At 46.7% G+C, this 24,158-nt stretch overlaps 1 protein-coding gene across 1 annotated transcript in view; it reads left to right on the top strand.

Moving 5' to 3' along the window:
- Positions 1-24,158, top strand: part of KCNG2 (potassium voltage-gated channel modifier subfamily G member 2) — a 1,266,507-nt gene that overhangs the window by 554,295 nt on the left and 688,054 nt on the right. The window contains exon 3 of the mRNA XM_069620646.1: positions 2,363-2,580. The gene's annotated coding sequence lies outside the window, so the exon portion shown is untranslated. The remainder of the gene's footprint in view (positions 1-2,362; positions 2,581-24,158) is intronic.

Raw genomic sequence — 24,158 nt, 5'->3', positions numbered from 1 at the left:
TTAGCGACCCAAAATACTTTAGAAAAAATATCAGATTAAATGTCCCATAAGCATTTGTGGAAACCTGGTATGGCATGGCGAGGGACTTAATAGACTTGGAAAGACTCAGGAAAGGACTCTGTTTCCATTGATTTTTTTTTTAAGGTAATAATCAGTGTATGTTTGTACAACTATAGAAGCATTGTACAATTCCTAGGACTATCTTCTTTAAATACCTCACGATCATAGAATGTATTATGTATCATCCAATTCAACCACTGACCATATATTGACGGGTCTCACTTCTAATTCCATAAATATCTTATTATAATGCTACGTATAACTGCAACCATGACACTTTGGGGTAGTAATTCTCTTGCGCTGGATATGGTTAACAGGATGCAGGAAAGCCTGATGCTCTGCTTCAAGACATCAAGCTCCACCTAAGATCTAACCCCCATCACAAGGTGTTAGTTTTGATATAACTAGACTCCCCTGGGGCTGAATGGATGCTGTTCTTAAGGGGTGACCACATTATGGGGAAATAGCTGTTGTCCTTAAGCACATTTCTTTTCTTTCCTTCGTCTCCATATTTCTAGCATTACAGGCTAGGAGCTCCAGTGTGACCCTTACCATGTTCTTTGTGGGATACAAAGTCAGTGTGGTGTTAAGGAGGCCAACCAGTCTTCGTTTATTTTTTAGGAGGTGATGATTTCAAATCACATATTAATTGCAGGCCACTGGAAAGATAAGGGTTGGCTCACGATTGCTGTAATGAGTGAGATGGCCATGGTTTTCTTCGTGGTACAAAGCATGTTCAAGGTCGGGCTTGGTTGATAAATAAGATGTGGGTTCTATTTAGGAACTTTGTGTGTATTTTTGTAAGTGTCTTTGATTTACATATTGTCTTGATTATGTACATATAACTGCTGTATTGTATGATTTCGTTTTGCGCACACATCGCTATTTTTTAAAGGCTAACAGCTGAGTTCACAACTTCGGTTAATGTCCACTTGCATTTCAAAGGAGCCAATTCTGTTGACGTCAAGTCTGGTGCAGGGCCACATGGACTTGTGTATGACTGCAAGGCAACCGCCTGTCTTGTTCGGTCGGTCTCTCTGTTTGATGCTGCAGCCGTCGGGCACAAGGATGTCTAGGATGTGGGTGGAGGTGGGTGTCAGTCAGGTCTCGGTGATGAAGATGGCATCAAGGTCGTGTGTAGTGATGAGGTCGGCTATGTCTGATGCATGTGTGATAGCTGAGCGGACATTGGCGATTATCATCCTTCGTCAACTCCCAGTAAGGTGCTAAATGACTTTTCAGCAACATTTGGTGCCTCGGCTCCCTCGGGCTGCCTGTCCAGGGATAATCACCTGCTATTAACCTCCTCCCCCTTTATGCTGTATCCATTACAATCTAATCACCCCACGGGGCGCCTCAGGTCATTTTTCCCCGGTGCTGGCAATGATCCCCCAAACATCATGTTGAAATGGACCCCCACTAGCCCTGACAGATCTTCAGTAAGCTCTGCCTGAAATGCTGCCTCTCCACGCTTCAAGAAACAAAACCCATACCTGGCATCCCAATTTTGGTAGATAATGCACAGAGAGATGAAAGGATTTGTCAAGGATCCCAGACTTTAGATAGGAAGTGAAGTTGGATTTGAGCTGAGTTTTCACTTAAGACACCTATCTTGACCACAAATCATCTCAGCTATAAATGATACAAATATGATGGTATATTGTTAATGTATGGCATAGGTGCTAAAATAATTATCTCATAGAGATATCTTGAAAATACACAAACCACACTATAAACCAAACTGGTAAATACATATGTTTTAACGTTACATCGAAAAAGTATATTTGTGGCTTTGTGCACCATCTTAAATGGAAGCCTACAAGTTCCACAATGCAGAGCAATATCATCCTTAAAGAGCTCTTCTGGGATTTGTTACTGCCCTTTCACATTTGATTTCACATATTTTCCATTTTGAGCCTGTAGTAGACATGCCCCAATTACTGTCATACAAACTCTTTTGATCTTCCCATTTAAACAAGCCAATTACAGCTCTTCCATCATCTCGACTCCGCCCCTTTTGTAAGTTGTATGCAATCAATCAATACATGGCAGGCAAGGTCATTGATAAGAAAGGTTGAATGTCTACCTACCAGGGCTCCATGCAAGCATCAAAGTTCTATCGATCCCGCCAAAACATCACACACGTGGGCACAGTGTTATCTGCATGTTTTGCACCTCCTGTCGGTTCTTGAGGTAGGAAGTCTGAAAAAACACTTCCTGTATTGTAGTTGATTTTGCAAAATTGTTTTTCTGAAACGTGCCATAATTGTCCTGCCAGTGACAACATCTCTCTGTCTTTCAGGAACGTGCATAGATGGAGTTCATGTTTATCAAGTCATATACAAGATTCTATGTCATGTTGCCCGACTAAACCCGGGGTTCACAAGGGCATAACAGCGGATTAAATGGAGCAAGGCGGAGATAACATGCTACCATGTGACAAAGGAACCCAGCTGCATGCGGCCCACCTACCCTGCCAATGAGAAAATGTGGCCTCCTAAAATTGCGGCCTAGTGTTCGGTATGACGCACTTTCACTGTTGGAATTTATAATGTACCAGTACGTGCAATGAAACCTGTGTGTTCATTTTTAGCAACAAAAAAAAGTGCTTACTTAACACTGAAATTGTAATGTATTTGTTTGTGAGAGGTTCCAGTTCTGGCAGTAGAATTTAATGAAACGGTTAAGGAGTCTTTTTAAAATGGCAGCACGAGGTGGCAACAGGAAGATATGTTTTGTTGGAATCCCATAATGCATTTAAACCTTGTTAGTGATAGGGATATCCCCTATGTGGATCATGCAGCTATCACATAGGCGGGCGATGTCCCAAATGAGTTCTACCTTCTGGGAATATGTGCTCGCAAGACGACCCCGTGGTCACTAGCGAACTGTGCCACATAGTTCTCTGCTCCCATTTTTAAGTGTTAGAACCCACGCCAGAGAGCACTACTGTGCAATAGTGACTGCTGCGCAGGTTGTTGGTCATGAGCCGAAGGCGGGGCCTCCAATGAGGGCTAAAGTCATCTTGCGCACAACAGAGTCCAATGTTGACGAATCTAAGTGATTTGCCCGCGGGCAAAACGTTCGCATGAGAAAGGTGCGAACTACCAAAGGTTTGCACCTTTCTCATGCGAACACACATACATACTCACACCCACACACATAACACACCCTTAACACCCCCCCACCTACACCGCCAACATAAACAACCCCCACTTACCTTCATCTTCACGCTGGGTTCCTGCAGCGCCAGTTCCCTTTCACTTCCGTGATCGGGAACTGGCGCCACAGGGTCCTTTTCTTTTCCTTTTTTAAATGGACGGCTGCAGGGGTGTCATGAAGTGTAGTGAGCGGGGCGATGCGGAGGACACCCCCGCACCTTTTTTTTTTTTTTACAATGCTACCACCAAAGGTTTGAACTTTTGGTGTTCGAAACTTTGGTGGTAGCATTTTTAGAACTTTTGGTCATTGCGACCATTCGTGTTCGGTAAAATCATCCTAAGCCATGTTGACAGCTTTGCTGGTGTTAGAGATTGTGAAAGGGCGACGAAAGGAAAATCTTGACCCATGCTCTGCTTCCTGTGACGGAGCTTGTTCGTATCTCCTTATCTAGTGACCTGTGTGTACACACCTCAAAGGGATGCTGGGTATCCAGGCTTTTACAGGCTGTGAGAGCCTGAATTCCAAGCTTGCTGATTGACTTGCAGAGGTCTGCAACCTTTGGCTCGCCAGATGTTTTGGACTACAACTCCCATGAGTCCTAGCCAGCATGGTCAATGTTGACGAATCATGGGGTTTGTAGTTCAAAACATCTGGAGAGCCAAAGGGTGCAGACTTCTGGTCTAGAGAGCTTGCAAAAGTTTGAAGAGTAAACAAGAATTATGGAGGTGATGACGTGAATAAAATGGAGGAGGCGCCCTAATAACGTATACAGCGTCTTTTCATCCCTCCCCCGTGGGTAAGGGGGAGGTGTGCAGAAAGAAGCCTGGGGGGCGGAAAGCCAGTGAAACTGGGCGAAAAGCCCGGGAAAATGGAAAATAGGAAGGGGCGGGCCAGGTGGCATATAAGCCGCCGGGTCTCCGTCTTCAGGAGATTCCAGCTCGACCAGAGGGACACTCATGCCATCGGAGGACCTGTTTGTTTTGTTTTCCTCCCACCCACCCTGCTTATAGGACGGCGGAATGGCAGACTGGCCGTTGCTGTCGCAGAACGGCGAGGCAGTGTTTTGGCGACCATGTGCTAGATACAGACTACTAATGAGCCATGGGAAAGCCGGAAGGGTTTTCGCTCTTCTTGGGACCTGTGCTCCTTGGGGGCCTAAGCGGCAGGGGTGCTGAAGGTAGCAATGAGAGCTCAGCTTCCCCCGACTAAACGGCACTCCCCCAGCCCAGGAACACCTGCAAGGGCAGGCGGGTCTCAGACAAGAATGGTTGGGGGAGCTTTGGCCTACCGTGGACTTGGTTGGGAAAGGGGGAAGCAAGGTTTGGACACGGAGCAGTCGGCGGGTCGCTATACCTTCAGAACTAATTTCACAAAGTATGTTTGCAGTGTTTTGAGTTTATTATGTTGTGAAAATAAATCTGCGGCCTTTTATGCCAACAAAGAAAGCATGTCTCATTCTGCACCTTTTGTGGGTGGGGTATCGAAAGGGGCGAATAAAATGAGCAAGCGTGTTGGTACAGGTATGGACAAATGCCTAGGTTATGGAATTCAGGCTTCTACTGCTGGTAACAGCCTGCATTTTACATTGTCTGATTGTATAAAAAGAAAGAGAGAACTTGTTCTAATTAAGCCTTCATGACAAACTACCAGGGCCGTGCCAGTTGGCACACATTTTAATCAGGAAAGGAAACATTACGCTGGACGATTGTTTTCGGAGAATTAGGCAACCTGAAAAAATACAGCAGTCAAGTCTGAGGCCAGGCAAGGACAGACCTTCTACACAGTTTAAACTGCCCTCTGGCACATTGTCATAGTTAACCATTTGATTAGCATTGGCCTAAAGAAATCCCTTGAAGCCTGAATCAAGTTAACTGAAGTGCTATTAACATGGACCGAAACAAGTATTTAGAATGTTCCGTTCCAAAAATATGAATGCTTGCCGTTTTCTGTGTTTACACTTCCCGCTGTGCTTTTGATTTAACGCTCCAGGTTCATTCCTGCAATGTTTTCTGGGTGTTTCTTCACTCAGACTTACAAGCACTTGGGACAGGCTGATCTTAATCAGTGCCAGGCTCGGTATGCCCAGTATGGCGATGCGCGTGCAAGGAACTAGAACGATTTTCTTCAAGTTGATTTTATCCTACAGTTTGGGGTATTTTACACTTTCATTTTTTGCTGCAGCACATTTTCCAGCTGCCCTTGGCACAGGGGGCGTGGGGGAGAAAGACAGAGATAACATCTCTGATTGGCTTTCCTGCTGCGTCTCAGGAGAGCACTTTGTTTTACGCCTGCATGTAATTTCTATGCAGGCGTAAAACAAATGGATTCCAATGGAACACACCTCACATTAGCGCCTGCCAATGAGCAGGCAGATTCCCTAGGAATCCATTATAAAACATCGCCCTAAAATTGCATTTGCAAGGAGCGTTTTTTTTGCCTCAAAGCAGAGGGTAAAGGTGAAAAGTAATGGTGATGTTGCCTTGCTTTACTCTTTACTTTTACACTCTGCTTTGAGTGTGTTGAAATTGCCCACAAGGAACCAGCAACAGGTAGATGCTAGCCATACCTGCTTACATTTGTAGACACGAAACCTGTGGAATGATGCCACTGACGCCCTGCTGCCTGCTCCCTTTTTGGCAAGACTCTACCCACCCTCCTGCCCACATTTTTTACAACCCCCCCCAAACTTGATGTCAAATTACGTCTATATGAGCGGGATTTCGCTCAATACTTTCTCTCCGCCCACACCTCCATGTGATTGGCGGATTTGCGTGATCCGACCGCGGCTGAATTTCCCACGGCCTGAAAGTTTGCATGAGCAATGTGCGAACCACCAAAGGTTTGCACATTTCCCATGCGAACACACGTACACAACACCTACACACCCATACCCCCACCCACAACACACTCACAACACACCCCCACCCACACCCCCAACATGAACATACCCTACTTACCTTTTTCTTCACGCTGAGTCCCTGCGGCACCAGTTCCCTTTCACTTCCGTGATCGGGAACCGGCGCTGCAGGGTCCTTTTCTTTTCTTTTTACGGGGGCTGCAGGGGTGTCCCCCGCTCACTATACTTTATAGTATAGTGAGCAGGGGGTTGCTAAGGGGGTGTGCCCCGCAACACCCTGCTCACTATACCACACAGTATAGTGAGCGGGGTGTTGCGGGGGACACCCCCACAGTCCCCGTTTTTTTTCTTTTAGTTTTTTTTTCGGGTGTGCTGCGAGGGTGTCCCCCGCAAAAACCCCGCTCAAGTGAGCGGGGTGTTGCGGGGGACACCCCGCAGCTCCCGTAGTCTATTTTTTTTATACTTACCTATAATGCTACCAGCAAAGGTTCGAACTTTTGGTGGTTCGAGCCTTTGGTGGTAGCATTTTTTGTCCATGCAAACTTTTGGATGTGGTCCGTTCGTACAATTCTGTGATTGGCCACTAGCTCTCTGTAGCCAATCACATCGAGGTGTGGGCAAAGTTTCTCAGACGGCCGGAAATCCCAGAGAATCCATGCTCTTCCCCAGAGGCCCGGAGAACGGAGAAGAGCATAAAAACCCAGAGTCTCCGGGAGAAACCCGGATACTAGGCAGGTATGGTGCTAGCATTAGCCGTCCCCTGCATGCAATTACCATTTCACTTACAATAACCCACATTGAAGCTGCGAGTAGAGGGTGCGTGCAGACACTTTGACGGTCGGTCCCTGTGGCCGGGGAGTGGAAGAGGGATTAGGTTGCATTAGATTTGCAGAGGGGTTGGTGAATTGGGCAGCAACCAAAAGGGGGTCTCATAAACAGTTGTGTTTTATATACTTTGCTTGTCGCACGCAGGGGTTAACCTAGAGTGATAATTAGCAAAGTCAGTCAGTAAATATTCTGGTGTCAGCCAACAAACAGCAACTAATAGTCCTTGATGTTCTTAATCTCACTGCTAGGGACGGAAATGTGGACAAGAGTAACAAATGCACGTTTTGAATTTAAAATGTTACTGTTGCAGAATTTTATGGAACGTTTGCTGAGGACTTGGTTGATTCTCTGGACGCTGGTTGGATGAAATTTGAACATAAAGCACAGTAGCTGCCAATGGGGGTGTTGGGGAGGCGCCCACTTCCAATCTACTAGCCCACATTGGAGTGCATCGAAGAACACAATGAAATGGTATTAAAAACGGATTCTGGATTATTTCCAGAGGTACCACACCCAAATAGTCCCACACGTTGACTATGTGTAGTGCTTCTGAGAGTCATTATAATGTTAAAAACATAATGTGCTTTGTAAGGACGTTGGCTCCAAATGTATAATATCATTTTAAAAGCTTTCCGGTTCTTAGATTTAACATGTTTCTAAAACTTATCTTATGTGCTGCCCATGAACCGTTTTTTGAAAAAAGTAAAACCCAACTATGTATAATATAGTTATAATCTTTCCACTTCTCTCCCCTTCCATGCACTTTTCCCCTCCCTCTCTCCCATGCACTAGTAAGATCGTTGGTTGTGTTTCTCCCCTGTCCCCCTCCCTTGCCTTGTCGCGCTCTGAAACACTTGTGTATGAGCGCGATAGAAATAAAATATCAATATCAATAATGTTTTATTTCCTTAACTACGGAGCCATCAATAAACCATTTATGTTTACATTAAGGGGCAGCACTTTCGTTTTCCTCAGATTCAGTTCTAAATCATGTGACTGAGCAGCAGTCAAACGTTTTTGTAGCCCTGGTGGTGTCAAATCCATCAGAATGGTGTTAGCTGCGCACACCAACAAACAACATGTCATATTGTTTAAGGACGGGACAGCATGTTTTTGATTACTCAGACAGGAATTAAAATCTACAAGTATCAATATGAATAACAATGGTGCCAGTGGATAAATAACTCCCGTCTGGAATTAATGGGAGCAGAAATCTAGGTAGTCATCATTTAAATAGCACCATTTTTCCATGTGTATGGCCTCAATGTGCTTTGTGGTTGGAACACCATTGGGGACCGAAGTCCAGGTATGGGAACATGTTCTAAGAGTAGACTTTAAGATGCGTGTGAGCATTTGCCAGGATTAGGATTTAGGAGGCTGGCTAGCCTCCAGCAGCAACCCAAGAGATCAGGTACGTGGGCGGGTGTTGTCGGTGGTCAAGACCGAGCACTAGTGCAGGAGACTGGATGTGTGCCCAGCTAGGCTGAATTTGTCGTAGGTTGTCACTGTATAATAATGGCAGAGGTGTTAAAGGCACATCTGGAGTTTCAGTGCAATAAGTTATGTGAGCAGCTAGACCGAATTTGTCGCAGGCGTAGATGCATTATAGAGTGCATGGATGGAGAGCCGTGCATGCGGAAGATATCCACTGACGTGGTGCGTTTATGCATACCTTAAACTCAGAATGAGTTTATCTTCGATGTCGCGTTGTCCGATTCTTTTCTTCCACTGTGGTCTGGTTACCCTAAGGCTCTCAAGGCGATAGGCTGGTTGTCCGAGTGCATCTTCTAGTGTATTCATTTAAGGAGACTTCATGGGAACCCTAACCATTCCAACTTAGACCATATGAAATTCCTATCAAATAAGTCAAAAGCTTGGCTTCACTCCAAAAAACTACATAGAGGTTCATCCCCCACCCCTTGTATTTATATCTACCAAGGCAGCTATTATCAAACAATGGCCTGGAGGCGAAAACATCCCTGGCAAAACCCAGCACGGTTCTTAGGAAAGACATTAGCAGTGTTTACCTAATTCTCTAATCTGCCAGTTATCCAATTTATGAGCACCTTTCCCAAAATATCGAGAAGTTTTATTGCCTTTAGCAGCAAGGCTCTAGGCCATCTCCAGTCTGAAGATTGGTACTGCACCACCATGACGCCAGGATTCTGGGAGACTATTTGTCTGGAGAACAGTTTCAAAAACCTGCACCAGAATCCCTGCTCACCAATCCCGACGGGATAATATATTGTCAGGTTATATATTATCCCGGTCACTTGCTTTTTCTTATTTTAAAGACCTAAGCCGTTCATGAATTTCATGCACTGATGGCAGAACCACTTGAATCTTCACTCTGAGGCGCTGTTGTACCCCAAAAGCTCAAGCGCCCCATCATCACACCAAACCCAAAAGTAAAGTGCTGATACCAAACATTTAACAAATTCCTTACAAAGACAAAACAACAATTAAACTCGCAAGATTCACAGGTTTTTATTATAGTAACAATAATAATAATAATAATAATAATAATAATAATAATAAGAATAATAAGAATAATAATAATTATTATTATTATAATTATAATAATTATAAGAAGTAACTTATTGCCCATTAAATCAAAAATCACCTGATCCCCACAATATTATGCAGGCTGACTGTGGCGATTCCCATGGCAAATAAGGATCTGTGATCTACTATTTCAAGGTTTTCTTCAAGTATTTACAATCAGTGGGTCTTCGTCCATCCCAATTTCCCTCGCAAGAGCCTTAGGCTATCCATTTTCCCTGGCCGAACCTTTCATCCACCATCCAGGAGGATGTACAGTGGCCAGCTTTCCTTCAGTATATTGAACGCTCCGCTCCGATGTTCAGGGTCTGGTCACGGTCCGGCAGTGCCTTTCTTACCCAATCGCTAATTGCAGACTGTTCCTTGCAGACCTCTGGCGGAATCTTAACCCACGAGGAGACAGGCTCAGGGGAAGAAGAAAGGACCTGAACATTATTTCTATTAGCTTCTGTGTTCCTTTTCTTCACTGCCCCAGGTCATACTATAGTTGGACCCCCTTCTCGTTATTATCGCTGAAACCTTACGTTATTTGCCCCACACTTTTTAAGTGCACCACACCCAGTTTAATTAGCCATGCCTCCTGTTAAAAATGAATGTCCTTCCTTTTAATTTCTCAACTTCCACCGTTAATTTCTCCGCTCCATTTCCAATGTGCTCAACACATACTGTAATTCTGCGCGCCTCATCTTAATTGTTTTGGTCCTCTTGAGTGACCATCTCATTATCTTTTGCTTGGTGTTTCTCTTGGTAATTTCCACACTTGACTTTTTAATTGGCCCTCTGCTGCCCACGCGTCTGCTTATGTGTCCAGCTCCAGTTTAGCTCCTCTTTTCAAGTTCATTACTCCTCTTTTAAGGTGCCCCGGCTCCTCTCTTGATGAATGTCGCTTTTGGTTGACTTAGTTTCCCTGCTCTGCCCCTTAGTTTAGAATATCCACACCTATTGGCCCCACCCTTCTTCATTACTGTCCATTTCCTTGGATAAGTGTATTCTGTTTTTCCTTAATTAAATGGCCCTTGATTATAACTCTGCATGAGTCATTAAAGGCCACTTTGCTTTTCAAGTCTCCAAGGGGGCAATTAAGAAAATGAGTGTGGCAATCAAAAAGAAGGGGAGACATTGTCAGAGGATATCATGGGACTAAAGAGATTAACTATCATAATGATATGGACAACTGTATACCAATTACCGCTATGTGATGTACTTAGCAAAGCTAAAGTCAAGTGTTGACAAGAAGTGCCCGTTCATTAGGCTTCTGAAGTTTAGGTCAGTTTATTTATCTTCATGGTGACACAGAACACCTTCCAGAGGCTTCAGTGGGTTTTCCTCAATTTGCATAACATGTTCTGCAGATGGCACCTACAACGAATTGAGACAGCACATGGCCGAGTTGCACTGGACTAGCAAGTCCTTCAGCTCATTCGGTTCTATGCCAGTTTGCTAGCTCCAGAATGCGTGTTGTAATGCTGGCAGCGGCATGCCCCCTTTTTTATTTTTACAGGGCAGTTGCCCCTTACCTCTCCTTAACCTTCAGTCGACCGACCATCGATCCCCCCTTTGCCGCAACCTACTTTAATGGAGGGATTTTTCCACCGCCATTGTAACGCAGTCAAAGTGACCCTGTACCACTTGGTTATGGCAGCAGAAACAGCCTTGATAAACCGTGACGCCGGTGAGTTAAACTGGGAGCAGCACACTTACAAAGAATGGGGCAAATAACCTATGGTTTGTGGAATGCAAATGAGGAGTGGGTGCAATTATTGTATGGCATGGGGCAAGGAAGGAAAGGAACAGGTTACAGCCTGCAGTATTCTTGAGAGGATTACCGGCAAACTTGCAATGTCGCCAAACTCGTAAAGCCGCCAAACTCGCAATGTTGCCAAACTCCCAATGCTGCCAAACTCGCAATGCCGCCAAACTCGCATGCTGCCAAACTCCCAATGTGCCAAAGTCCCAATGCTGCCAAACTTGCAATGCCGCCAAACTTGCAATGCCGCCTTACATTGATAAAAAGATCGGCCCAATGCTTCTAGCCTTCTCTGCGTCCATGTAGACCTATTCAGTGAAGTAGATTTGATGAAATACTCCATATAAAGGCAAGGAAGATTAGCACTGAAGAAAGGGGTTTTCTATATAAGCCTATGCGTCTTCAAATAAACAATCCTCACAAGTTTCAGTTCTGTAATGATTGTTAGGTACACACTTATTGGTGATTACAAATTGGTATATTTTAATTCAATTGTTTCACATTCATCATTAAAGAGAAATTCTTCACATAGTATCATTCTTTAGTGAACTTGTGCTCATAGTGACTTTTTTTGTAAAATGATGCAATTTCTAAGTAAACTTGTGCCAACATTTCTCCGCTAGGAGGCACATGCTTTTGTTTCGCCCTTTCTTGGGCTTTGTCAAGGCACTTAATACATTGTTTGGTGTGTCATATACAATTCATAAGATACATTGGCCCTCATTACGACCCTGGCGGAATTCGGAAAACGATGGCGGAAATGCAATACCGCCATCGAATAGCGCTCGGTGCGACTATGACCCGTCACCGCAAAGTACGAAGCCATTAGCGACACCGTAGTGAACGCCAACGCTAACTGCACCAATCACGCGCGCGCGCGCCATGCCAAACCGTAAACACCACCATGGCGCAAGGGTACGCTAATTCCGACCCTAGCGGACATGTACCTAACGCCATCAAGCATGGCGGAATGAACCATTCCGCCATGGTGAGAAGTACGGCATCGCGAATCAACCGTAAACGGCCCCACTGAGTGCCTGTACACCGCTCCCTGCCCACAAAGTACAACTCCCCGTAGGTGCAATGAAGTCACAATGCAACCATTGAAATGTACAAGTCACCCATGCATGCCAACGAACAAATGAAACACAAGAGGGGCCAATGGGAGCTGCAGGGCACAGATGGCACGAATACAGAAGCCATCCCAATGGACATGACCACAGTCCCCCACCAAGAAACGCACGCAAACACAGGCACCTGTGACCAGCAATATTCCGAAAATCACATCATTCCACCAGTCCACCTGGCTGACCGGCATCTGTTACACAAAACCCAATCCCCCGCCCCTGAGCATGACAACATTCAAACAGTCATATTGGCAGCCCCCATCCCTGACCTCACGGGCTTCGTAGGCAAACGCGTCCAGTACAGTACCACGCAACTAAACTCCGAAGCTGGAACCCAATGCAGATCTCCTCACAATACATCGCTCCCCAAATAGGAATATGCCACATCACTTGCAAAGAAGAACGCTACACGGGCCAAATCAGAATAGAAATTTAATGCACAACAAAATCACCAAGCCCATACAGCCATCAGGCCATGAACTCCAAAACACATTTCACCATTGTGGGCTGCATCCGCAAGAAATGACCAGCCACTACTTGTGTGACGCCCTGTTCCATCATGGTACACAGAGCCACATTCACGTACGAAAAGGCAACATGGAAGCGCACAGAACCGCAGGGCCGTCCCAATGGGGAGGCACTAGTCCAGCTGAAAGGCCGAAATGTTGCTCCGAGCCACCAGTACTGCGTAAGGGCATGTGGCCCATTGGCGATCGTCCCATAAGATCGTAATGCTGCTCCACTGATTAACACGAAGCAGCAGGTGTCGGGAGTAAAACCCATCTGCAGGAGTGGCATACAGATGGCAGTGGCAAAAGGGGAGGAGATACCTGTCAACCAAAAGAAAAGAAAAAGAACAGAATGGCCATCAGAACTACATTCGAACAACTCACTTCAATGATCACACTAAATCCACAGCCATATGCATGCTAGCCCACTCCAAAGGTTCATCACCACCCAAAAACCACTTGCGACTCATAACTATCTATATCGAGGTGTAAACACCATCACAAACGAGTGTACCTGTGCATGCGTCTGTCAAAACAGAATCCATCAGATGGGATTGGTAACGTGCATGGACACAAGTGTCTGAGGGCGCGTCGAGACAGGGAGGGCTCAACAAGGCCAGATAGACGATGGTCCCACTATGGCAGCCCTGCATCACATAGCGTAGGGGAGGCGTATAGATTCCAAGAAGCCCTGTACATGGCAAACTCTGTATCAAATCACCTGCCCATGCATCCATTCATCATTCCCTCATCCCGGGATTAAAACGCCAGAATATTTACTCACATAACATTAGAAATATCCATTGAGTCTGTGCGTTATGCAGCCTGCAAAATCCACAGTGCCCCAGCCCGTAATGCCAGTGTTGTGAAGTAACATGTATTTGGGAACGTCCGGCCTCATCGCCCACGTCGCTATTGCGCATCCCAAACCATTCATATCAATCATTGCATCCTCGCCATGGCCCCTGTCCCAAGGACATTGAACAATAGTACGTTATATTTGCAGTCAGACCTGTGGGCATTTCCTCGCCGCTAGCTGAAAACCGAAAGCGCCGCCCTTCGAATTCCTCATTTGCAACATCACGTCGAAGAAGCATCTGTGGCCGTTTGAAATCACTAATTAATCCATCTAGTGCGGCTGTGTGTGAAAATGGCAACTGCCTTCACCCACAAATGGGACGCCCCGCCCGTCGTTGCAACTCGGTACAGTGATGCATGAGGGCCCACCGTTACTCGAGTACTACGTACCACTGACCCTTCACAAGTCTGTTCGCGACTGCACAGATAGTATGTGAAACAATGGGACCATAGCAGAATGAACATATCAACCAATGTTACACGGCCATCGGGTACAAATACATGATTGCAATAGCAAGATGCCATTCCCCGAATTGCAGCGTTGTGTGCGGGACGTGCTCGGCCAAAGGGGAGAGCAGTTTGCACAGGTGGAATGAATCACCACAGGTGGAGGCCATACAGCCTGAAAACACATAAATTGCACAGCCAGTCTCCTCCCACAACCACACCGAAATGCTACCGGCAGGACTCGCGATGTTGGCCCTGGGGGACCTGATAGCACTGCAAGTACTCCAACTCCAGGAAGAAGACGAACACCAACTACAACCGGCCGCACGGAGGAGACGCAGGAGGAGGAGGAGGGCAAGGCAGGGCCAGCAAGGGCCGCCAGCACAGCCACTACCACCACGCAGGCAGCCCGCAATCCCACGCCTCCGAGCACATCCGTTACACCTCACTGATGAGCAGATCCACACCCTCTACCGTCTGGACCGGGACACCATAGCCGCCATTGTGGACATGACACAGGCTGACCTTGTCAGCATGATAGATAGCCCAACCGCCATCCCACCCCTACTGAAGGTGGTGTCTGTACTCCACTTCCTGGCCACAGGCACCTACCAGCACACAGTCGGACAGTTGCATGGCATTTCTCAGCCACTGTTCTCACGGACACTATTGCAAGTGCTCGATGCCCTCCTGCAGCACGCAGACGACTACATCTCCTACCACGCTCGGAGCAGGAAATTACCAACACAAAAGTGGGATTCCATGCACTTGCCGGCATACCGGGTTGCATTGGTGCCATCGACTGCACCCATGTGGAATTGGTCGTCCCACATGCCATGGAGGCCCAGTACCGCAACCGAAAACAATTTCATTCTCTGAATGTACAAATGGTGTGTGACTCCAACAGGATCATTACACATTGTTGTGCCAGATTCCCTGGATCAACCCATGATTCTATGGTCTTGAGGAACTCTACAATACCACGCTACATGGAGCGACACGCAGGGAACAGATCCTGGCTACTCGTTGAGTCTCATTACATGCATGATAATGTGGGGTATGTGATTCGGCAATGACCTGGCAGGAAGGGGGGGGGGGGTGCGTACGTAGCAATGGCATTCCACATCATACGTTTCTCGTCCACATACAGGTGATGCTGGATATCCACTGAAGAGATGGCTCCTCACACCAGTCCGGAACCCACGGGACCAGCATGAGGAGGACTACAACCATGCCCACTCACGTACCCGTGTAGTCATTGAACAGGCATTCGGCCTACTGAAGGGTCGTTTCCGCTGCCTCAGCAGGTCTGGCGGGGCACTCCTGTACCGCCATGAGAAGGTTGCAAAGATGGTGATGGCATGTGTCATGCTCCACAACATGTGCGTACGTAGAAATGTGCCCATGCCCCCTGACGCAGAACTGCAAGCACCTGATGATGGTCATGATGAGGGCGGGGATGTGGCAGCACCTCAAGGAGTCTGCGAGGCACCGGAGGGCCGTGACATTCGTCAGCATCTCATTGATGTATGCTTCTAGCACTCACGCCTGGTGGCTGATACATGGACACGGGACTCGTGGCACTGTGTGTGTCTGGGACATGCACAATATGGACTGTACGCCTATGATGGCCTAGTACACAAAGATCAATGTCCACACATCTCATTGGTTGATCGTGCACTGTTTATGGCATATGTGATATCATGTTGTACACCCTATCGACCCGCCACCCAAGTGAGCCCAACACACCCCCTCCACCCTCCTACCTCCCCCCCGAACACCAGTGTCCACAGATGCTCGTTGTCAGTGGGCAGTCGCTATTGCAAGCCCCCTCTGCGGGTATCAGGGGCACCCCTGCCTGTGGAGCGCAGGTTCCTCCCAGATCTACGTTGGGGGCTGCCCTGGACGGAACTTGCAACGGATGATGTCTCTGCCTGCTCACGTCCATGCATGTCCCTAAGGGTTTGCGAGAGCTCAGTGAGCACACGGCGCACTGCGGCAAGTTCGGCACATACGTCCTTGGACGTCGCATGCAGTTCCCCCCTCAGGCTCTCGGTGCTTCTCTCCATTTGGACTCTCAGGCTCTCGGTGCTACTCTCCATTTGTGCCCTTAGTGTCTCTGTACCTCTCTCCATTTCTGCCCTAAGTGTCTCAGTTGATGTTTCTATGTCTGCCTTAGTGCCCCCACATTCATCGGCATGGTCCTTGAGGAGCGTGGCCAGTTGCTGCTGTTGCACGATTAACTGGTCGAGGGACTGTTGCCTCTGCTGGGCCATGGCCATTTGCGGGGGTGTCACAGAGGGGCTGTTGACCTCATGTTGCCTTGCCACAGGGCTTGTGGGGGATGGCCAGTCGTCGTCTTGTGGGTGCCCCTGCGTGGTATCCTCATGTTGTACGGGATGGGACAGACAGGGGGATTGGGACAGGTCATGGATGGATCTGTCTTCGACATCCCCGTCTTCTGTGTCGGAGCATGCTGCCATCAATGGGGTGTCACCTATGGTGCTGCTGCCACCAGAGGCAGTGCCTTCTGTGGCATCCGTTGGGGGGACCTGTGGTGGTGGTGGTGTGGGCATGCTGGCTGCTGGGGTGCCTGTTGATGTTCCCTCCTCTGTGCTGCCACCTGATTTGTGCTGCTGCCGTGTCTTGATGCGTGCAGCTGAGTTGGAGGGTCTTTGGCCGTTGGTCTTGGCCCTCTTTGCAGGTGTGCTGGTAGGGGTGTCCTGAAGCTCGTCGTTTGGATCGGACCCTGTGGTGGAGTAAAGGAGGGCGAGGGTTATTGATGGGTCTGTGGGAATTGGAATGGCATTGTATCACATGCATTGGGGTGGTACCTGAGGGTGATTTGGGTCGGGGCCTTGGAGGTGCTTTCATTTGTGTGTGGAGTGAGGGTGCAGTTGTTTGGCAGCCTGCAGTTAGGGTGTGCCTGCTGCACGTGTAGTGCGTGTTTTAGGGGTTTTTAATTATTTATGTATTTATTGTGGGTTTTAACGTGCGCTATCAGGCCGATGTGTGTGGACGTTCTCCTGGACATGTGTTTCTGTTGCACTATGTGGACACATGGTACTTCACATGGTTGGACTTTGTGGATTTGGCATTGTTTTATCTGGCCCACCTACCTGAATCTTCGGATGTCTGCACTCCTTTCTCCATCCCTCCGACTCCCTCTATGCTCTCCATTCCGATGGTGGAGGCACAGATTTCTTCCCAGGGGGTCAACTTGATGGGTGATTCAGGACCTCCCCCGGTGGCTGTGGCAATGTTGCGGTTGGCAGAGAGTATGCTGCGGACGCGTATCCGCAGGTCGTCCCATCGCTTTCGGCATTGCTGTGGGGTGCGGGGTGCTGTCCCCACCGCACTTACCCGCTGTGCCACCAGAGCCCATATGGCCTTCTTGTTTGCAAGTGCCGTCCTGGTCATTTGTGTGCAGAAGACGACGGCAGCATTCTCCTGGAGGGTCTCTGTTAGCACGGTGAGTTCCTCACGGGAGAAGTGGACCTGCCGCTTGCGGTCGCACGCTTTCTTCGCTACTTTTCCCATTTTTCTTGGTTTCGCTAGGGTGGATGACGGGTTGGGGTGTGTCTCAGGGTAGTGTTTTTAGTGGTTGTGTGGTTTTAGTGGTTTTATAGGTGTACGGCGGGATGTTTCCCGTTCCGGGCCCATGTTTTAACTTCCGTTTCCGTATATTTCCGGTCACCGTACTTTCCGGTAGGCGCACACTGCGGTGTCCGCTGTGATGGGTGGCGGTATTGCACCTAGGGCGCCGTACGGCGGCGGTGTGGGCCGTTTTGGGGTCATTTCCGCCATCGCGGACTTTGCACTTCCGCCATGCCGTGGTGCTCGTGCCCGATGGGTCGGAATGGGCCGCACTTTGCTCCTTCGTGCAATGGCGGAAACGCTATTTACGCTGTGGCGGTCCGGTCAGTCACTTTCCGCCAGGGTCGTAATGAGGGCCATTGTCTACAATCTTTGTTTGGTACAATAGAGGTAAGTTCCATGAGTTGAAAAAATGAGGGTACATTTCTCAATTCTTTTGTTTCTTGTAGTTCCTGAATGAACAGACTTCAGTGGTTCTCAGGAATTAAGGGTTGCAGAGGGTTTCTGGTTCGTTTTTGCTGTTGGTGCACAGGAAGGAAGCAACAAATAGTTGAGAGGATGCTGATTTCTCAGTTTTTGAAAAGGATACAGGAAGCTCACTTGAAATCTAATGAAATGTCCACTTTTCTGTGGTCCTGTTTAAGATTGAGATGGCTGCAGCTGCATGCAATCCATCTTCTGGCTTGTGCCGTTCTTGGTTAAGCGTTCCTATCTGTGGCTGATTATATCATTCCCTGAGGTCTAAGAGAATAAAGTACTTTTATCTATCCTTAGTTAGCTTCATTCGATACTCATTTGTATTCATGTATGCCTGACTGCGTATTTTGTTAATTACCATTGCCATTATCTAAGTGCCTGTTGGCTATGGGCGTCGAGGTCCCAGTTACGTGCTCCCCTGTGCATTGTCAAGTGCACAAATATATCTGTGTGGTCAGGCTGTGATACATTATTGATTTCAGGTAAGCTTCCTGCATGCTTTTCAAAAACTGAGAAATCAGCATTCTTTTAACTCTTTGGTGCTTCCTTCCTCTGCACCAACAGCTAAAACTAACCAAAAACCCTCTCCACCCCCTTAATTCCTGAGAACCACTGAAGTATGTTCATTCAGGAGTTACAAGAAACAAAAGAATTGAGAAATGTACCATCATTTTTTGAACTCATGGAACTTACCTGTATTGTACCAAACAAAGATTGTAGACAATGTATCTTATGAATTATATATGACACACCAAACAATGTGTTAAGTGCCTTGACAAAGCCCAAGAAAGGGCGAAACAGAAGCATGTGCCTCTTAGCGGAGAAATGTTGGCACAAGTTGATTTAAAAATGGCAACATTTTCCTAAAAAATCTCACTACGGGCACAATTTCACTAAAGACTGATACTATGTGAAGAATTTCTCTTTTATGATGAATGTGAAACAATTGAATTAATGTGAAGCCAACAGATGTCCACACACTTGTGGAACTCTCCTGTCCCCTGCACACCCTTTCAATTGTAAAAACAATCAATGTATGTTAATATAGTACAGTACTTGTAGAAATAAATTCTTTCGAAACCAGTTTTATGTAAAAGAACAATTTAGTATTTGCTTCAAATCATATGTTACTAAACTCACATCAATACATCAAATTATTGGTTTTTATATTAGTATAGTACCAAAGTTTTATACAATTTGAACAATATCAGATTTATTGTGGAGGAATCCCGCAGTGTGTTGAATCACACTTCAATTTGTCACAATGTTCCCCGTGGGTAAAAGATATATTGATTACAATTCCTTTACATATATATAGACATATAGGTCATATGAAATTCTGGAATAAATGGCAATGTATAATGCTCAACGTGTTTCGGGGGTTTAGGTATCTCCCCTTCTTCAAGGGTTGTTCACCCTCTTTATCTTTTTCACTTCATTCACCTACAATACATAATATAACAAAAAAATGTTGTTTTCTGAATTGCTAATTTCTGTCATGTTATCTTAAATCACTACTTCTATAATAATCACCTGGATGTCCAATTCTTTTTCGGTTGTGGATGTCCATATAAATTTAATTATGTTCAATTTTGAGCCAAAGAGGTATTCAAATTCTCAATAGATGAGCAACCTATAAAAACAATCAAAAAGGGCTAATTGTTAAATGATTTGTGAAGATTTATCACATAGGATTTAAAAGAAAGCTTATAGCTATGGCATAACATTATAACCTTTCAAGGGATACTGTAATGGATTTACCGTGATGTCTGTAGTGTTACATTTGACTCCTTGTAATAGTAAGGTCTCCAAAGGGTCAAAAAAATGGCACAAGTATCTGGGTTGGTGGCGTCGTGCCTAATTCGCTATTGGGCTGTGTGCACCCTAGTTTCATCTGAATTGAAAAAAATTACATTTATATGGACATGTTTGATAGAGGATATCTTGAGGTAGAGCTGTATCATCTGCTTATTGGTGAAGGTGGATGTTGTATGAAGCCAGGAGTGTTCACAGTGGTTCCATAAAAAGATTGAAGATCAAGGGGGAGAGGATGGACCCTTGTAGGACTTCATGGGTGATGGGTAGAATTGGTGATCTAGACGACCCATTTTGGTGAATTGGTGGCAGTTAGTGAGGGCGGATTTGAGCCAGCTGAGGATGTCCTCACTGATCTGAATAATCTAAAGAAAGAAATGAATAATATTAAAAGTGAGCTTATTTTATTGACAAATGAAGAGGATCTCAATCCAACCCTAGTTGAAATCAATTTGAAACTTGAATCATATTGTACAGAATTAGAATAAACAAAATTATGCAAATTGAAAAGAGACACACTCGCCTATCTTAACAATGAAGTCTACACTTAGGCAGACAAGTACAACATAAATATTAATATTTCTAGGGCTAGCAGCTCATCAGAGATAGACAGTTCTGTTCAAAATGCTCCCACACTTTGGCATACTCCATTGTCTGAACAAGATACAGAGGATAGTGTGCAAGACACTCCTGGTACATCAAACGTTTCAAAATCTGCTAATAAACCCAACACTTTTTTGGAAGGAGGCCCAAAAGAAAAAGCACACTGTTGGCTAAAATTGTGTAGAGTCCAACTAGTGTGGGACTCTACAAGACTTAACTCTTGGTATTAGGTAACCCACCTTTTAATATAGGCATGTACTACACAAGTTGGTAGCGTGACTGAGCAGCCAGGCTTATCTTAAGAGGGGTAATGTGAGCTGCAGGGCTGTACTGTCACATCGTGGCAGGGATGGCGGGTATGGAATCGCTGGCGCGGGATCACTGGCGAGACAGTCCGTCATTGATTTTCTTGCTCGGCGATCCCTGCGCCGTCCTAGACGTTGCACGCGTACGTGGCCGGAAGTATAAAGACCATCGCTTCCGGGTTGCGTGTGCGTTGCAACGTTCGGGGTTCCTTCCTGTGTTGCTGCCACTCCCGTGTGTGTTTCCGCTAGCAAATTTTCTCGACTTTCTTGCCTTGCTAGGGTTTCTCTGTCTCTCCCTTGATTCTAGTTAGTATTCCCTTCTTTCCCCCTCCTCCTCCTGTTTTGCTGCTTACCTTTCCTTTCCTCTTCCCTCCTCCTTTTTTCTGCCCGCTGCTGCTCTAGTCCTTTTTTCCTTATTTTTTTCCTCCTTGCCTGTTTCCTTCTATTCTTCCTTATTTCCTTTCTTCTTTGGTCCGCTTCCGGACTGCTTTTGAAGCAACCTTGTTCCTTGTTTGGATCTGCTGGTTCACAGACCCGTGCCTTCCCACCGGACTGCCTTTGCTACTTCCTTGTACCGTGTTGGATCTGCTGGTTTACTGACCCGTGCCTTCTCACCGGACTGCCTTTGCTACTCCCTTGTACCTTGTTGGATCTACTGTTACCAGTCCCGTGTTTACCCACCAAACTGCCTTGGTGTTCCCCTGGTACCTCGCTGTTCTTCTGGTTCCAACCTGTGCCGGTTGGTTGGTCTACTCTTCCATCACCTACCATTCTCCAGCGCTTCTGTCTGCTTCGCCAATTCTACCAGAAGGAAGTCTTTAGGGGTTTTTTGTGCCTTTGGCTTTTTCCCTTGCGTGGCGCTCCCGGTGGGAACGCCCCCGTTGCCCCTATTTTAGTGGCACAGTGGCATCCTATTGAGGGCGTCCTTATCTTCATAAAAAAAAGGAGAAGCCTTCAAGACACAAGGAAGGAAAACTCGAGAATAAAGTGGAAGGTGAGGAGTTGGGGGAAGGGGGTGAATCGGCTTTCTCATCTGAAGAAGAGGATATAACCGACGTTTGTGACAGTTTGCAACGCCAACAAGAAACTGAGATGGCAACTCCACAGCAAGTACAGGAACTTGTAGCTGCCGTCCAAAACCTTAACCTGGAAGTTCAGAACCTTAAGGCCGCCAATGCAGCACTACAACAAAGAATGACTGATAGAGAACGACCTTCTTCAGATCTACCCTCGCTTCCTTTGGTGTCAGGCAAATTCGATGGTGCTCTTGAGCAAGTAAAGGAATTCCTCGATGCATGCAATCTGCACTTTTCCTTCCGTCCTCAGACATTCGCTTCAGATCATGCCAAAGTAGGATTCATGATTACCCACATGACGGGTAATGCCCTGGCTTGGGCCACTCCTTTGGTCAATCAACCCGATCCTGTACTACAGAATTATGATGATTTCAAGACTTTACTCCAGCAGACCTTTTTGCGTACGGAAAGTACCTTCCTGGCATCAGACGATCTCTAAGAAGATAGCCGCCGAAGCTGGCTGGCAGGAACAGGCTCAGTACGCCATTTTTCATCGAGGGCTGAGAGAGGATCTCAAGGACGAGTTGGCACGATTAGATCGCTCAACTTCCTTTTCCGATCTCATAACTGCCACTCTTCGGATTGATTTTCGGCTGTCAGAACGGCGGTCTGAAAGAAAGAAGACCAAATTCTTCAGTCACCCTCCCCCTGAGACTCAGTCACCTTACTCTGTACCGTCTTCTCGCCAAGGCAAAGAGGAACAAATGCAAATAGGAACAGCTCGAGCCCCGCTCACCCCGGTGAAACGTAAGAGGAGACGAGATGGCAATATGTGTATGTACTGTGGAGCCTCTAATCATTTGCTGCGTGACTGTCCAGATGTCCCACCAAGACGTTCGGGAAACAAGCGTCCTCGGTAAGTGTTAGGACGCATTCCCGAGGGGCCATCTCAAGTCCTTACTCAACTCTTTCGGTGTCTTCTTCTAGTACTCCAGAAGATTCCAGGCTGATGGTTCTTACAGTTACCGTAACATTGGGCAAGACTGAGATCTTAACCCAGGCCTTGCTCGATTGTGGCGCTGCCGGCAACTTCATCGACACCTTGTGGGCAGAACAGAAGGGTATCAACCGCCTGGCTAAACAAGAGGACCAGAAGGTAGAGGGTGTTGACGGAGAACCTTTGAGTTCCGGCATGATCACACACACCACTGAAGAACTAAACCTACGCATTCAGCAGCATTCTGAAATTATCTCATTCGATATCATTCGAGCAGCTCATTTCCCTATCATACTGGGGATAGGGTGGCTCAGAAGACATAACCCTCACATAGACTGGACTAAGAACATACTGAGCTTTCAGTCCGCTTTCTGTAAGGCCGAATGCCTTCCAGAGCCAAGGTTTGAGACCGTCCAGACCACCAGTATCTACGATTCCAGACTCATCCACTGCCTTACTCATCACCTCCAGGAATACGCAGAGGTAGTGACTGAGAAATCTCCTAGCGAACTACCTCCTCACAGACCGGAAGATTGCTGCTTAGACCTTGTCCCAGGAGCATTAGTACCATTTTGTAGGATGTTTCCTCTATCACTCAGAGAAAGACACTTCCTCCGGGAATACCTGGATAACAATTTGGCCAATGGGCTCATAAGACCATCGAAATCTCCGGCAGGAGCTTCGCTGTTTTTCATCCCCAAGAAGGACTCACAGGAATTGAGACCCTGTATTAAAGACAGATACACTATGCCACTCATTTCCGAAATCATTCAAGCCGTTCATGGCGCCACGGTTTTTACCACGTTGGATCTCCGGAACGCCTACCACCTTCTCCGGATTCAAAAGGGGGATGAATGGAAGACAGCGTTCAGGACTCCTTATGGGCTATACGAATACCAGGTGATGCCATTTGGATTAGTAAATGCCTCTTCAGTTTTCCAGCGCTTTATGGACAGACTTTTTTCAGATTTACTGTGCCAGACCACCATAGTCTACCTCGACGATATCCTAGTGTACTCCAGGACTACGGAAGAACATGAAGGCCATGTCAAAGAGGTTTTCCAGAGATTAAGAGACAACCGTCTCTCGGTCAAGCTCGACAAATGCGTTTTTTCTGCAGCCTCTATTCCGTATCTGGGATTCATATTGTCGAGTCAGGGTATCGCCATGGACCCTCGCAAGGTATCTGCC

This window comes from Ambystoma mexicanum, chromosome 5q (genome assembly GCF_040938575.1).
Source record: "Ambystoma mexicanum isolate Mex_15411 chromosome 5q, UKY_AmexF1_1, whole genome shotgun sequence".
Taxonomy (NCBI): Eukaryota; Metazoa; Chordata; class Amphibia; order Caudata; family Ambystomatidae; genus Ambystoma; species Ambystoma mexicanum.
The sequence above is the reverse complement of the archived record's forward strand: the minus strand, read 5'-3'. Positions and strand labels throughout refer to the sequence as shown.